Source organism: Cydia amplana, chromosome 24, assembly GCF_948474715.1.
Source record: "Cydia amplana chromosome 24, ilCydAmpl1.1, whole genome shotgun sequence".
NCBI classification, from domain to species: domain Eukaryota; kingdom Metazoa; phylum Arthropoda; class Insecta; order Lepidoptera; family Tortricidae; genus Cydia; species Cydia amplana.
In genome coordinates this window covers 6,911,769-6,925,696 of record NC_086092.1, presented here as the reverse complement: position 1 = coordinate 6,925,696, position 13,928 = coordinate 6,911,769, and the positions used below count along the sequence as shown (strand labels likewise).

The 13,928-nt window shown below is 36.5% G+C and overlaps 2 protein-coding genes across 7 annotated transcripts in view; one reads left to right on the top strand and one right to left on the bottom strand.

Moving 5' to 3' along the window:
• Positions 1-13,928, top strand: part of LOC134659242 (androgen-dependent TFPI-regulating protein-like) — a 317,918-nt gene that overhangs the window by 152,138 nt on the left and 151,852 nt on the right. The gene's annotated exons all lie outside the window — the stretch shown is intronic.
• The window catches only part of LOC134659230 (probable nuclear hormone receptor HR3), a 200,875-nt gene that overhangs the window by 126,083 nt on the left and 60,864 nt on the right, over positions 1-13,928 (bottom strand). The window lies entirely within an intron of this gene.

Here is a 13,928-nt window from a genome sequence, read left to right as displayed (position 1 = left end):
TGCACCCATATTTTTACACTTGACTGTACGTGTATATGCGTACGCCTGTGTGTAGTGAGTAGTGAGGCTACTAAACTGTTTAGTGTTTTAGCAACTGTTGATGAATGGTAGCAGTTTTACATATATACTTACAAGAAAAGGTTCCATAAAGGGTTTTTCACACCACCTATTCGGAAAAGAGCTTTTTCTTCCCTGCTAGGAGGGGATCAATGTGGCACTTTTCCTCCCTGCTAGGAGGGATCAAAGTAACACTTTTCTGTTCTAGCACACTATTTTTACATTTTCTTGCATATTATTTTTTTAGCTTAAATAATCTGTTTAAGCATCAGATTGTGTCAACACTAAGATTTTTTTATTTTCCTCATAGTTGATGTGAAAAGCAGTATGTGTCACACGGTATCAAAATTATTTCGTCTTGGGCGTTAACACTTGAATCCCTCATTACGCTCAGGATTCAATCTACGCCCTTGACGGAAATATATCATCTTGATCCCTTGTAACAGTTGTAACACAACTTTTTTAAACGCAATGTTGTCAAAATGTTTGCCGCTGTAACGAAGGCAACATGTTGTCAAGTTGACCGACAGTTGACAATAAAACTGAAAATAGGTTAATATTAAGTTCCAGTATACACAAAGAAAAGGTGCGATCAGATACAATATAACTAGGTATAGATACACATAGGTCAAGAAAAAGAGCAATATGATTAGAAGGTCTTTCGTAGAAATAGAAACCATGACGAATAACGACAATAATTGCAAGAAATATCATATAATAACATTCTAAGCATTAAAATAGTATCTACAAAATGTACATAGGGGGCTATTTATAAATTACGTCATTTCAAATTAGGGGGGGGGGGGTCTGGACATCGGATGATGGTAGCATAACGTAGGAGGAAACGGGGTCATTCGAAGCATGATTTTTGGATGATTTTAGTGGGGGGGAACAAAAATCGTTAAAAATAGATGACGTAATTTATGAACAGCCCCTAGGTAGGTAAATAATATAGCGAATTATTTCAAATATCGAATCGGTTGACGTTTGTCACATCCGCAGTTTTGACGCGCAACGCGCTCACAGATAGAACGACCTTGTGCCGTGCTATTCAACTTGTGACATACTTTTGAGTTGGCTTCACGCCGCAACCTACCTCAAGCTAAAACCAACCATAACAAAAGTGAATAAGGTCGATAATTTAACATCGTAAATTTAGATTTTGTTTTAATTGAGCCGGTCACAATGCTAGGCGTCCTGTCGCGAAATTTCGAAATTCGAATTTTTACTTTTTCTCGGTGAAATTAAGGGCTTTCTTTTTAAAGGCTGCCAGTCCCGTTTTGTTTTAATTCTGTCTTTGTATCGTTATGTTGGTTCACCTGATCTGTTGAGATATTTAACCTTATAAGTAGGTATGTGGTACGTTTTATATTTAGGTACCTGTGTGTGTGTGTGTGTGTGTGTGTGTGTGTGTGTGTGTGTGTGTGTGTGTGTGTGTGTGTGTGTAATGTTTCAATTTGGTTGGACCTACCTTGTACGAAAACAATGTATGTTTTGAATGTGTATTTTTAAATTACTGGCTAGATACTAGACTAGACATCAGTTATTTATTTTGCCAGCGCATAGCAAGTAGTAGTGACAATAGAACAATTTTGTATTAGTTATTGTAGTACAAAGGTCTTAGACATAACTCAAAGCTTATCATTGCCTTATCGTTTTAGAAATGTTATTATCTGTTTTACTGATAAGTTCTTGTTTATTTATTTCAAATATTAAACAAACTGACTGTATTCTGGTAAACGAATTTGTCAGCAAAAACGACTCTACAATTCACATTTTGTAAAAGACTGCGCCTAGTTAAATTTGTCTTATCTGCCGCCTTTTTCTACCTTAGATACTAAAATTAAACTGAAAATAAACAATCCAATTTTAAAAATCGGCTACAAAGTTACATTTGCGCGTACTATCGGCGCTTCTATGCAACATCTCCAACTAACTCGTATGAAAATATGTTAACTCCAAATTCAGCCACGCGTAAAAATAAGTTTGTCAATCGAATCATTGTCGATACAGATTTCCTTTAAAACAATTAGTTGTCAAAGTGAAATCGACCTTAGCTTGTGCATTGTGTAACCATTGTCGTTTGGCAGTGAGGCCTTTTTACAATTTTCGCAACTTCCCTACAAGGTTAGATTGATTAGTTTTTTTTAACTGTCAAAGCGAAACCGAGGTAATAAGGTTAGGCCCTGAAGGTTATTTGATGAAATTTTTAAACTATGCCCAGGTCTCCATGGATTGATAATTAGTTAATTAGTAATTTATAATTTGTCCAATTATTTAATAAATAAAAATATAAAGTTTTGTGACACGGTTAGCTTTACCAAGCTTTACTATATCATACCAAGTGTCATGGGATGTAGGTATTGATTTCAGCAGCGGTATCATGGTCGCGTTTTTATCACCTGTCATGTCATGCGTCACTTTCGCACTTACATACTTGTTAGAACGTGACAGGCATGGTGACAAATGATAAAAAGCCGGTCATCTTAGCCCTTCAGTAATACATTAGGTACATTACATAGCATAGGTAATACATTAGTGATTAGGTACTTACTTGCTTTTGTAAAGATATTTTCTAGGGGCCTATTTTACCACGCTGACATTCACGCCTGACTTGACACTGACAATTGACCATGGAAGACCAACTTTCGGGTACCAGGCGAGCATAGCCAACGTGTTTCTAAGGTCTGTATAGATATTTTTGGGCGCCTTGACCATGGAAGATCAACTCTCAGCAGGTACCAGGCGAGCATATTAGCCATGTGTTTCTAAGGTCTGTACAGATATTTTTGGGCGCCTTGACCATGGAAGACCAAGTCTCAGGTACCAGGCGAGCATAGCCATGTGACACGTCACACGTTAGGTTCGGCGCGAGAAAAAGTTGCCTGGCCAAGACCCATATAGCGTGCGAGCGGACGCGTCAGTCTTGGTACTTGAGCTGCACATAGGGCCATTATATGTATGGATAAGGGCCGATTTTCATTTCGTTGTCGTATTTTTTTTTTCGTTATATTTAGTTAAAATTTGGCTGGTTTGAAAGAGTTCCTTATTCTCATCATCATCATCTAGTCAATACATGTTTATGTATATATGTATAGTGTCTAAGTTTTAGGCCTATATTTTAAACCATTTGTATCAGCGCTGGTATAGCAGTTCGTATATGGCTTTGGAAACCGTGGGCGTAGGTTCGAATGTAAGCTACAAGCCTACGAGATAACCGAAGATTTTAAAACTTATGTACGATATATCATTTGACATCTGCTAGTTATTGCCCGCGAAGGAAAACATAATAGTTAAGCCTGTGAATTAGAATAATGGAAGAAAATGACTTCTGTAAAAACTAGGGCCTGTGCCAAATCTAAACCAAAGCGGATTAGCTAAAATGAAGAACTTTAAAAAAAAAACTTAATTGTCACTTATTCATTGTCTCAATTTGAGTTTCAGAACCTAGGTATATAAATACATTAATACTTAAGTGTGAATAAGATTAGAACATAACCCAGTAAGAGCTACAATTCAAGTACTTGTAACCAATATTTATCCATCATTATCTATAAATATTCCATTAAGTAGGTTCATTCAAAAACCTGTCAGGGTATAATTGGCACTTTGACTATTATCAGCCTATTTAAGGCCCGATTTAGGTACTTATTAAGCCCTAGATGGCTGATGGCTCAAAACATTAATAAGTGGTATAATTTAACCCAGGATTAAGTATTACGAAAAATCGTTTAGGTTTCAGCTTAGATCGATAAAAAAGATATACGAGTATGTTCACTATTTTAATTTTAAATAAGTACGAAATAGAAGCTATTTACGACATCGTTTGCATTGGTTATCTGGATTTCCGGAAATCGTCTTTAATTCTTGTTTAATGCTCATATATATATACTTATAATTTCAATTGAGTTGACGTGTTATGTAACTAATAGATAATACATAAGCAATCTTTATTTTAACTCTGTTACAAAACAGGTTGGACGTAAGAGTTGGTGGCCTATCGGTAAGGCGTCATAATGAGGCCTAGTTTTCCCTTTGGGTTGGAAGGTCAGATGGCCGTCGCATTTGTATAAACTAGTGCCTGTGTCAATTCTTGGGATTAGTCGAGTGGAACCTCAGGGTCCCTAGGCTCTGCAAGTAATCCGTGGCAGAATGCCGGGACAATACTATGAGAATGATTATTATTAAAAAAATCGGCAGCAATTTACTGTTTAATATATGTATTCGCTAGGAGGCGTTTCTATGAAGGTTAATTGAGATATTCTAAACAAATTTATACTTCTCGTGTCTATTTGGATACAACACGCATATTTACGCATTTTATAGCAATATAAATCCAATCCTGACTACATAAGACAGAAATATACTCTTTTTTACTTAATTATTCAGCACCTCATATTACGAAATGATTTTTTTTTCTACCGCTGCTGACAAAATTTATTCGTAAAACTACTGAACGGATTTTCATGGGGTTTCACCTATCGATAGAGTGATTCCTGAAGAAGGTTAAACGACTCAACCCGTGCGAAGCCGGGGCGAGTTGCTAGTTATTTTATAAATCAAGCCTAACCAAAAAAGACTTGAAGGAACTGTCATAGGACCATCATTAGACGCGAGAGGTATAAGCACCAAGACTGTCGCAGCACGCTGCTCGTATGATAGCGCATGCGTACATGCAGGCGGTGCGTTGCACCGAGCCTCGTTTGGACGCGAGCAAGGCAAGTTGTTTAGTAGATATTTAAAGTACCAATAACATTGGAGCATGCGTATAAGAAATGACAGTTAGTGGAAGAAGCGTTTAGATCACTCGAGCAGGTGCAACTGGAAAGAATCGTTGACAGTAATTTTGTGATTTGGAAAATTATTTTCCTGACACAAAAAAGCGCATTAAATATTTTTTGTAAGAGAAAATATTGTAAACACCAAATTTACCTAAATATTAACGTTAAACTATAATGTACACTGTCAAGTTTGTAAATATCGCAGCAGGTATGTAGGTATTACTGGGAAATATAATATTGTATATGATTGTGTTTATGCCAACTTGTTTTTTTTTAATAATTTTTGTGACCACGTTACGGAATATTAGTATATAATAGCGTATCAGCCTATTAACCTGATATTTCTTATCCATTCTTGTCATTCTTGTTGTAATTTTTTTTATTTACAATATATAACATGAAGTATGGTTTTACTTGAACAGCGACTCGCGCCAGTACTAAACCGCCACGAAGACTCGCCTGCACGCAGGCGCAGTATGCCGCGATGACGTCACAGCACAGTAGGTGAATCTCGGAGCTGCCTACTTACCTACTCGAATAACTAGCGAATAGTCAACACCTAGGATTTGTTAGGTTACGTTAGGTTTTTTTTTTGTAAATGTTTCCCCATATTATGTAAGTTTTAATTAGTGTTCACATAAGTTTCGGTATCGTTTCGGCATGAAAATTATTATTTTTACTCCCGTACTTTTATTTGTCATTTAAAGGGTCGTGCACACACCTTTAAACCCCTACCTTAAAGTTGTCAAGACAAGTCTTTAGTCAATTCCCCAAAAAAGCATTTGTGCATACACGCAGTATCTTTTTGGCACTTTTTCGATACTTCGTGACCACTTAAAAAATATTGAATGAAATACATTGTTGCCAGCATGCCAACCTTATTTTAAATGTCATCTCTGACAAATAAGTGAACCATAGACATGTTTTTTTTTATTTCATTCATTCTTTTACTGCCCCTACCCTCCATTTTTGCTTACTTCTTGAATGAAAAATATTTGTTAAATTACACTTTACAATTTACACACAATACAATTTGATTTCAAAGTAAGTGCTTGGTCGCAGAAAAACAGCAGAAAAAGTATTGTATGCAATAGGTACTCGTGGCGTCTTTATTAACAATTTTCGGCTTCGCCTCAAATTGTTACTCACGCTACTCGCCCTTTTTGACCTCTTTTAAACAACGGTTGCATAAAATACTATTACGGCCGTAGCCGCCGTAGGTCATACAAATTTTCCCAATCTTTTACAAGAACAAGGTCATACAAATTGGCCCAAAAACCACCGAACCTTTAAGCCGCGCCGAAACTCGTTTCGGTAATCTGAAATATTCAGTAGAATAAAAATCGTTTTAGCAGTAGATTGGGGAAAAAAGCAGTAGATTTAAAAAGTGATGTCTGCTATACGTAAAATTGGAAAAAAAAAATATTTTATGCTCTGACCTGACACCAACCTCCCATAGAAAATTTGATTTTTCATCCATCCTGTGCTAATCCGGCTTTTCACGTCACGGTATCGCCATCGCACTGTACCAGCGAACCGAGGTACTTGAAGTCGGAGCAGACCGGCAACGTAACGCCATCGAGTTCCATGGCAGCGAAACTGGAGAGACCGCCGAAATCGCAGAACATATGTATTGTTCAGTTTTAGATCTACTGATCTTCAGGCCAAGATTCTCCAGTTTTCGCCGCCATTCTCAAGTTTGCTCTGTACCTCGAGTCCGTCTTCACCCACAAGCACAATATCATCAGCGAAAAGTATACACCAGGGTGCCTCCTCCTGTGTGTCCGAAGTTTTTTTTCTACTATTACTATACAATTTATTTGCCAGGCTATAGTGGCGACGATGCCGACCAATACTACCAACCTACCTACTTACCACAGATATAGTAAAATGAAGCCTTATCACACTATAGATAAAAAATAACCGCGGTATCAGAAAACTTCGTATGTCATAATGGCTAGACGACACGATACGACGGTATAAAGTAGTTAGATGATCCGGTCACGACGAATAATCATTCGTTTTCGAAAAATCAGTAGCCTAGCCAAGCCTAGCAGCAAAAAGCAGTAGATCAGTAGATATTTAGGTAGGCTAGGTAGTGTAGTGTCCGAATGAAGCAGGTTTCGGCATAAAAGTCATGTTTCCACCGAAGGTACAGTTCCGGCCAAAAATGAACTTTGGGTTTCGGTAAAAAATCCAGTTCCGGTCAAACACTATAATATATTGAAATTGGCAAGGAAATACAGTCAGCAACAGTTGCTACTGCTCCTAATTGGTTGAAGTGTCCAAAATGAATTAGATACAAAGTTTTGTATGGTTTAGATTTCATACAAAACAAAATCAACTCTATTTCCTATACCATTATCATCACCGCCACCACACACCATCATCGACATTATCATTGAATTTGTATAGCTGGGCTTACGAGGTTTTACGTAATAAGAGCTCAGTTTAAAAGTTTTTCGATAATTTATACATATAACTGAAGCTTTGTCACAATTTTTGCTTGATTGTATACAAATTGGTACGCATAAAAAGTATCAAAATCTTTTGAGTAGCAATCAAAAGTCTGAAGTAGATAGTCCAACCGATTTAAAAATATTTAATCGTAATATCTTTACTAATTTATTTCGAAGTTTATAGTTTATTAGTTTTATTACCTACCAAAAAAAAGCAAAGTTGACATTTTCCATGATTGACAAAATTATAATATTTCGCATACACAGTATCACATTTCGTTTGTTTATATATTTATTACTTAGAATGGCGAACTATAAGCACTTTATTCGATGAAATTGCGCAATAGTTAATTAGTAATTACGCACGTGAATTTCAAGCACACAACAAGTTTTATTTACTTAAGTATTAATATATTATTTAATTACATATTAAATTTGTTAGCTATGCCAGAATTATGCTGACTGAAGTCAATAGTTATTTGTACAACAAGAGATCAAAGTTTGATATTTCTTCGAGTGCTTATTTTGAGTCCCGTGCAAGCGAAAGATTCTATAATAGATTTAGAATCTTGAGCGTAATAAGGGACTCAAAAGCGCACGAGATGTAAATAACTTTGATCTCGTGTAGTACACAACATTTTTCACCGGAGCAGTGAGAACATGCCTACCTATTAGACAACTTGAAAAATGTAATCCTTCTTCATCACTTAATATCTGCACTCATGTTTTCTTAAGATATAAAAACAATTAAGTTTAATTACCGCAATCGAACACAAAAACAAAACGTAATAATAAATTTCAGTAAAATAATATGGAAATAACCATACCTCGCAACCGAGCTAGCAAATCTGTAGTACGTCAGGGTTATCACTACTACGCATAAACTAAAAGTACAATAGTTATTTGTACAACAAGAGATCAAAGTTTGATATTTCTTCGAGTGCTTATTTTGAGTCCCGTGCAAGCGAAAGATTCTATAATAGATTCACGAGCGTAGCGAGTGAATCTAATTTAGAATCTTGAGCGTAGTAAGGGACTCAAAAGCGCACGAGATGTAAATAACTTTGATCTCGTGTAGTTCACAAAACTTTTCACCTCAGCAGTGAGAACATATTAGAGAACCCGAAAAATGTATTCCTTCTTCATCACTTACCTCTATTCACTCATGTTTTCTTAAGATATGCCAACAATTAAATTTTCACCTCAGCATCTCGAACAAGGGTACTTTGCTACTTAAAAACAGTGAGCAAAATCGAATTTTGCTCACTGAGTGAGCAAAATCGCATTTTGCTCATTTTGTCTCACTCAGTGAGCAAAATGCGATTTTGCTCACTGTTTTTAAGTAGCAAAGTACCCTTGTTCGAGCTGCTGAGGTGAAAAAAATATTTTTTTCTTTTTTTCAAACACACCAATATTTTCAAGCAATGAAAATTGCATGTTAATATTTGTGAAAAAAAACGTGATTTTATAAACAAAATAACAGATACATTGAAACGCATCTAATATTGACATTGACCTGTTAATTTATATTAACAACACATTAACAATTTATATTATATAATAATAATAATAATAAGCCCGCAGGGCAGCTTGTGGCGAGCTGTTGGGGAGTAACGACCCCACGGACCCGAGTGCCCCAGAGAGTCGGTCAGGGTCTCCGTCTCCGGCGTGTCTTCTTCGGTCGGAGTGGACCCCAAGGGGACCCGCAGGACTCTCGACTCTGGCTTGCCTTAATTGGCCATCCAGAGAGGAGTCGTTAGAGCTATATGCTCCAGGGGTGGAAGTGTTAAAGGGCATAACGCCGCGAGTAACTTCGGAGAAAGCGCAGCACACCTCTCGACACCCCTGAGCCGCTCACGCCGGTGTTGCGCCTGGCCGTCTTTACGATGGCGCATCAGGTGCCCATCTAGCGAGTGGCGAGTCACCGCCTGCCTCGATATCACTGTATATCACAATGTTATGGCAGGTGTCCGCAACTCTTTGCAATAGCCCAGTCTTATTTTCCAGCCAAATTTAAACCATAGCCCAGGACTCTTTCCAGTTTTCTACAATAGCCTCCAATGCCTGCTGAAACCGGTTTATGGGTATCTATTTATGTACCCATGAATGGGTTCCAGCAGGCGTTCTACATGACATCAAAGCTCTCCAAACGGCCTCTACGTGTTGGATCTATATCCCCACGCACGCCTTATAAATGACCGGGCTTAAAAACCCGAGAGTTTGTAACGGAGATAATAATAATAATTCAGCCTTTACGTCCCACTGCTGGGGAAGGCCTCCTCTCATGCGCGAGAGGGCTTGGGCTATAGTCCCCACGCTAGCCCAATGCGGATTGGGGATTTCACATACACGTTTGAATGTCTTCGCAGATGTATGCACGTTTCCTCACGATGTTTTCCTTCACCGAAAAGCTAGTGGTAAATATCAAACGATATTTCGTACATAAGTTCCGAAAATCTCATTGGTACGAGCCAGGATTTGAACCCGCGCTCCGGATTGAAAGTCGGGCATCATATCCACTCGGCCACCACCGCTTACTTTTTTTATATTATTTGACAGTAAATTAAACCGGGATATATCGGAAGAGGGTCAACAAGGTTCTCGATCAATTTTATTAATCTTACATACAATAAAGTTAAAGCAAAATGGTTCATCATAATCGCCGACCCTGACACAAAACTGTCCTATGCTACGGTTTTGCTAGCTTCGTTGCGGGGTATGGAAATAACAAACATCAACTAACACTTCAATCTACAACTTTTTTTTGTTAAAAAAATACTTTGTAAGATACGGTCCGAATTGCGGATATGTACTATTCGTCAACTATGGTAGAAATTCTTATAAGTAAAATAATTAATTTTGCGTGATAATCTGTGTATTTTTTGAGTTCATTATTTTAATTGTACAATAAAATACCTAAAATAGAGTCAGACCAAGAATAGTCTGCAGCGGATTTGATAGCCCACGCAGTGCAAGTGTTATTTTAAACGTCAAACTTCTATGAAATTATGACGTATAAATGACACTTGCACTGCGTGGGCGATCAAATCCGCTGCAGACTTTTTTTGGTCCGACTCTATGGCATTTTATCAGTTTTTATCAAATCTTAAACTTTATTTTTATTAATTAATTATTAAGAATTCATACTCGTACGTGGTTTGGAACGATGCGGTCTGAAGGTTTTCGGGGGTCTATAAACCGTCAATATACCGTTGAATGTCGTTTTAGCTTTTTTATTTACTGTTTCTTTTTGCTAACAGGTACCCAAGTATTTCGAACTTGTATTAGACCCCGCATGTTGAAATGACATTTGACTATAAAGGTCACTTGAATGTCATTTTGTCTCACTTAGTGAGCAAAATCGCATTTTGCTCACTGTTTTTAAGAAGCAAAGTACCCTTGTTCGAGCTGCTGAGGTGAAAAATAAATTATTTCACACCATATATAAATTATAAACTCAAATAGATGTCATATATTAAAGTAAAAGTGACGAAGCCCTCCAGTGGTGAAGGCCGGATTCGAACCGGCGTCTTTAGCAATCCGGGCTAACGCCTTGAACCCCTTGGCCACCCCAACATGGTGGAACCGATAGATAACACCTACTTTTTGATTTCAGTAGGTAGCAAAAATTCTCTACCAACTATAGTTATTTGTACAACAAGAGATCAAAGTTTGATATTTCTTCGAGTGCTTATTTTGAGTCCCGTGCAAGCGAAAGATTCTATAGTAGATTCACGAGCGTAGCGAGTGAATCTAATTTAGAATCTTGAGCGTAGTAAGGGACTCAAAAGCGCACGAGATGTAAATAACTTTGATCTCGTGTAGTTCATAAAACTTTTCACCTCAGCAGTGAGAACATTTAGACAACCCGAAAAATGTAATCCTTCTTCATCACTTACCTATTTAGTCATGTTTCTTAAGATATACTAACTATTAAGTATAATTATCACAATCAAACACAAAAACAAAACGTAGTAAATTTCAGTAAAATTGGTAATATATGAAAACAACGACCATCAATTGATTGACATTTGAATCGGCAACTTCTTTTTTGTAAAAAAAAAAAACATTGTAAGATACGGTCCGAATTACGGATACTTACTATTTGTAAACTATTGTAGAGATTCCTAAATGTATAATTATTTATTTTACGTGATATACTGTGTATTTTTTGAGTTCATTATTTTAATCGTACAATAAATTACGTAAAATATAGTGTTTTTATCAGTTTTTATCAAATCTGAAACTTTATTTTCATTAATTACATATTAACAATTCATACTTGTATGTGTTTTGGAACGATGCGTTCTGACGTTTTTCGGGGGTCTATTATAAACCGTCAGTATACCGTTGAATGTCGTTTGAAATTTTTTTGTCTCTTTCTTTTTGCTAACGACGTGAAAGGGACAGAGATAATAAAATCCAAGTATTTCGAACTTGTATTAGACCCCGCATGTTGAAATGACATTTGAATATTAAGGTCACTTGAATGTCATTTTGTCTCACTCAGTGAGCAAAATGCGATTTTGCTCACTGTTTTTAAGTAACAAAGTACCCTTGTTCGAGCTGCTGAGGTGAATTTTTTTTTTATCTAATGGTCAAATGGTTTTTAGTTCTTGTATTTCTAAACTTAAATAGAACTACGTCTATAAGTACCTTGCCAAGCAACGGCGCAAGCATACATTATTATATTCCAAATACAGAAGGGGTTTACACATGCTCATACAGAACTGGTTCAGACTCCAGTTATGCCAACATTTCAATTGCGCAACGCATTTAAAAAGAAACCAGATTGCTTTCATACTGGCCACACAGAGTCCTTTTTTAAATTTCGAATGTTTTCACGCGCGAAAACACTTTCGAAATGTCAATTAAGACGAGAAAGTGTAGCATTTTTCGAAATTCGAACTTATTTTAAATACCTGTGCGTAACCTTTTTAGGGTTCCGTAGCCAAATGGCAAAAAACGGAACCCTTATAGATTCGTCATGTCTGTCTGTCCGTCTGTCTGTCCGTCTGTCTGTCCGTCCGTATGTCACAGCCACTTTTCTCCGAAACTATAAGAACTATACTGTTGAAACTTGGTAAGTAGATGTATTCTGTGAACCGCATTAAGATTTTCACACAAAAATAGAAAAAAAACAATAAATTTTTGGGGTTCCCCATACTTCGAACTGAAACTCAAAATTTTTTTTTTCATCAAACCCATACGTGTGGGGTATCTATGGATAGGTCTTCAAAAATGATATTGAGGTTCCTAATATCATTTTTTTCTAAACTGAATAGTTTGCGCGAGAGACACTTCCAAAGTGGTAAAATGTGTGTCCCCCCCCCCCTAACTTCTAAAATAAGAGAATGATAAAACTAAAAAAAATATATGATGTACATTACCATGTAAACTTCCACCGAAAATTGGTTTGAACGAGATCTAGCAAGTAGTTTTTTTTTAATACGTCATAAATCGCCTAAATACGGAACCCTTCATGGGCGAGTCCGACTCGCACTTGGCCGCTTTTTTTTAAAGAGTCCGTAATTTTATAACGCATTAACATTAAATACCGGATTATTTCAGACTGTTTAAAGTATTTAAGCACGAAGATAGGTAACATAAAACAAAAGTACGAATTCATTTAATCATAATCATAATCATTTTTATTCATAAAACCAGTTTACATGTCAACATTCTATGTATTTATAATTAATTTGCAACAGTAGATTCAAAATGGCGTCGTAACTTTTTCAAAACGGTGTATTTCGTTCAATTCTCAAACAATGATCATCTCATATTCTTAAATGGCTACTTTCTTCCGTTTCGTTACGCAAGATGTGAAATAATTATTTAAATAGCAGTGGTTATGACATAACTTTCTAAATTTTAACAATATGATCACGCAATAGTTTTATCTTTTTAATCATGTATTTTAATATTTTTGCATCAAAATCCGTTGCGTAGTTTTAAAGATCTAAGCATACATAGGGACAGACTGAGAGCGGGAAGCGACTTTGTTTTATAATACATATGTATTATGTAGTGATACACTACTTTTATGCTATAAACAGTATGGAGGATATATGTATGTATGTATATATAAACAAAATTAAATAATTTAAGATAAAGAAGCTGAAAGAGTTACTTAGTTTCATTAGGCGTCATATTTCAGGTCACGTGGTCGCGATTCAGCCATTAGAGCGTATACAGTTAAATTTTAACCTAAAAGGTGTTCTTTTATAGGAGAAGATAAGATAAAAGATAGGTTATTCAACTAGGCATAATTACAATGCGTTTATGAACGTCAAATAAAGCTACACCGTGCACCAGATTTTTTAAATAAGTAATATCTCTTGAAATAGCTGCTTTTTTGCCGCAAGCCCTTCGGCTTTCTTCGGCTGCTTATACCCAGAAATTGCAGAAGTGCTACCGCGAAAACCGAATTTCGCAAATTGCGGGGATCTTTTTCTTTTACTCCAATGAAGGCGTTTAGAGTGACAGAGAAAAATGCCCGCAGTTTGCGAAATTCAGTTTTCGCGATAGCCCCTAGTGTACTTGGGTCCTGTAGTGTTTTGAGTGGGTTTTTTGACTATGACTATGACTATGACTATTTTAGGGGTCTGTAGTACCTATTTGGGATTTG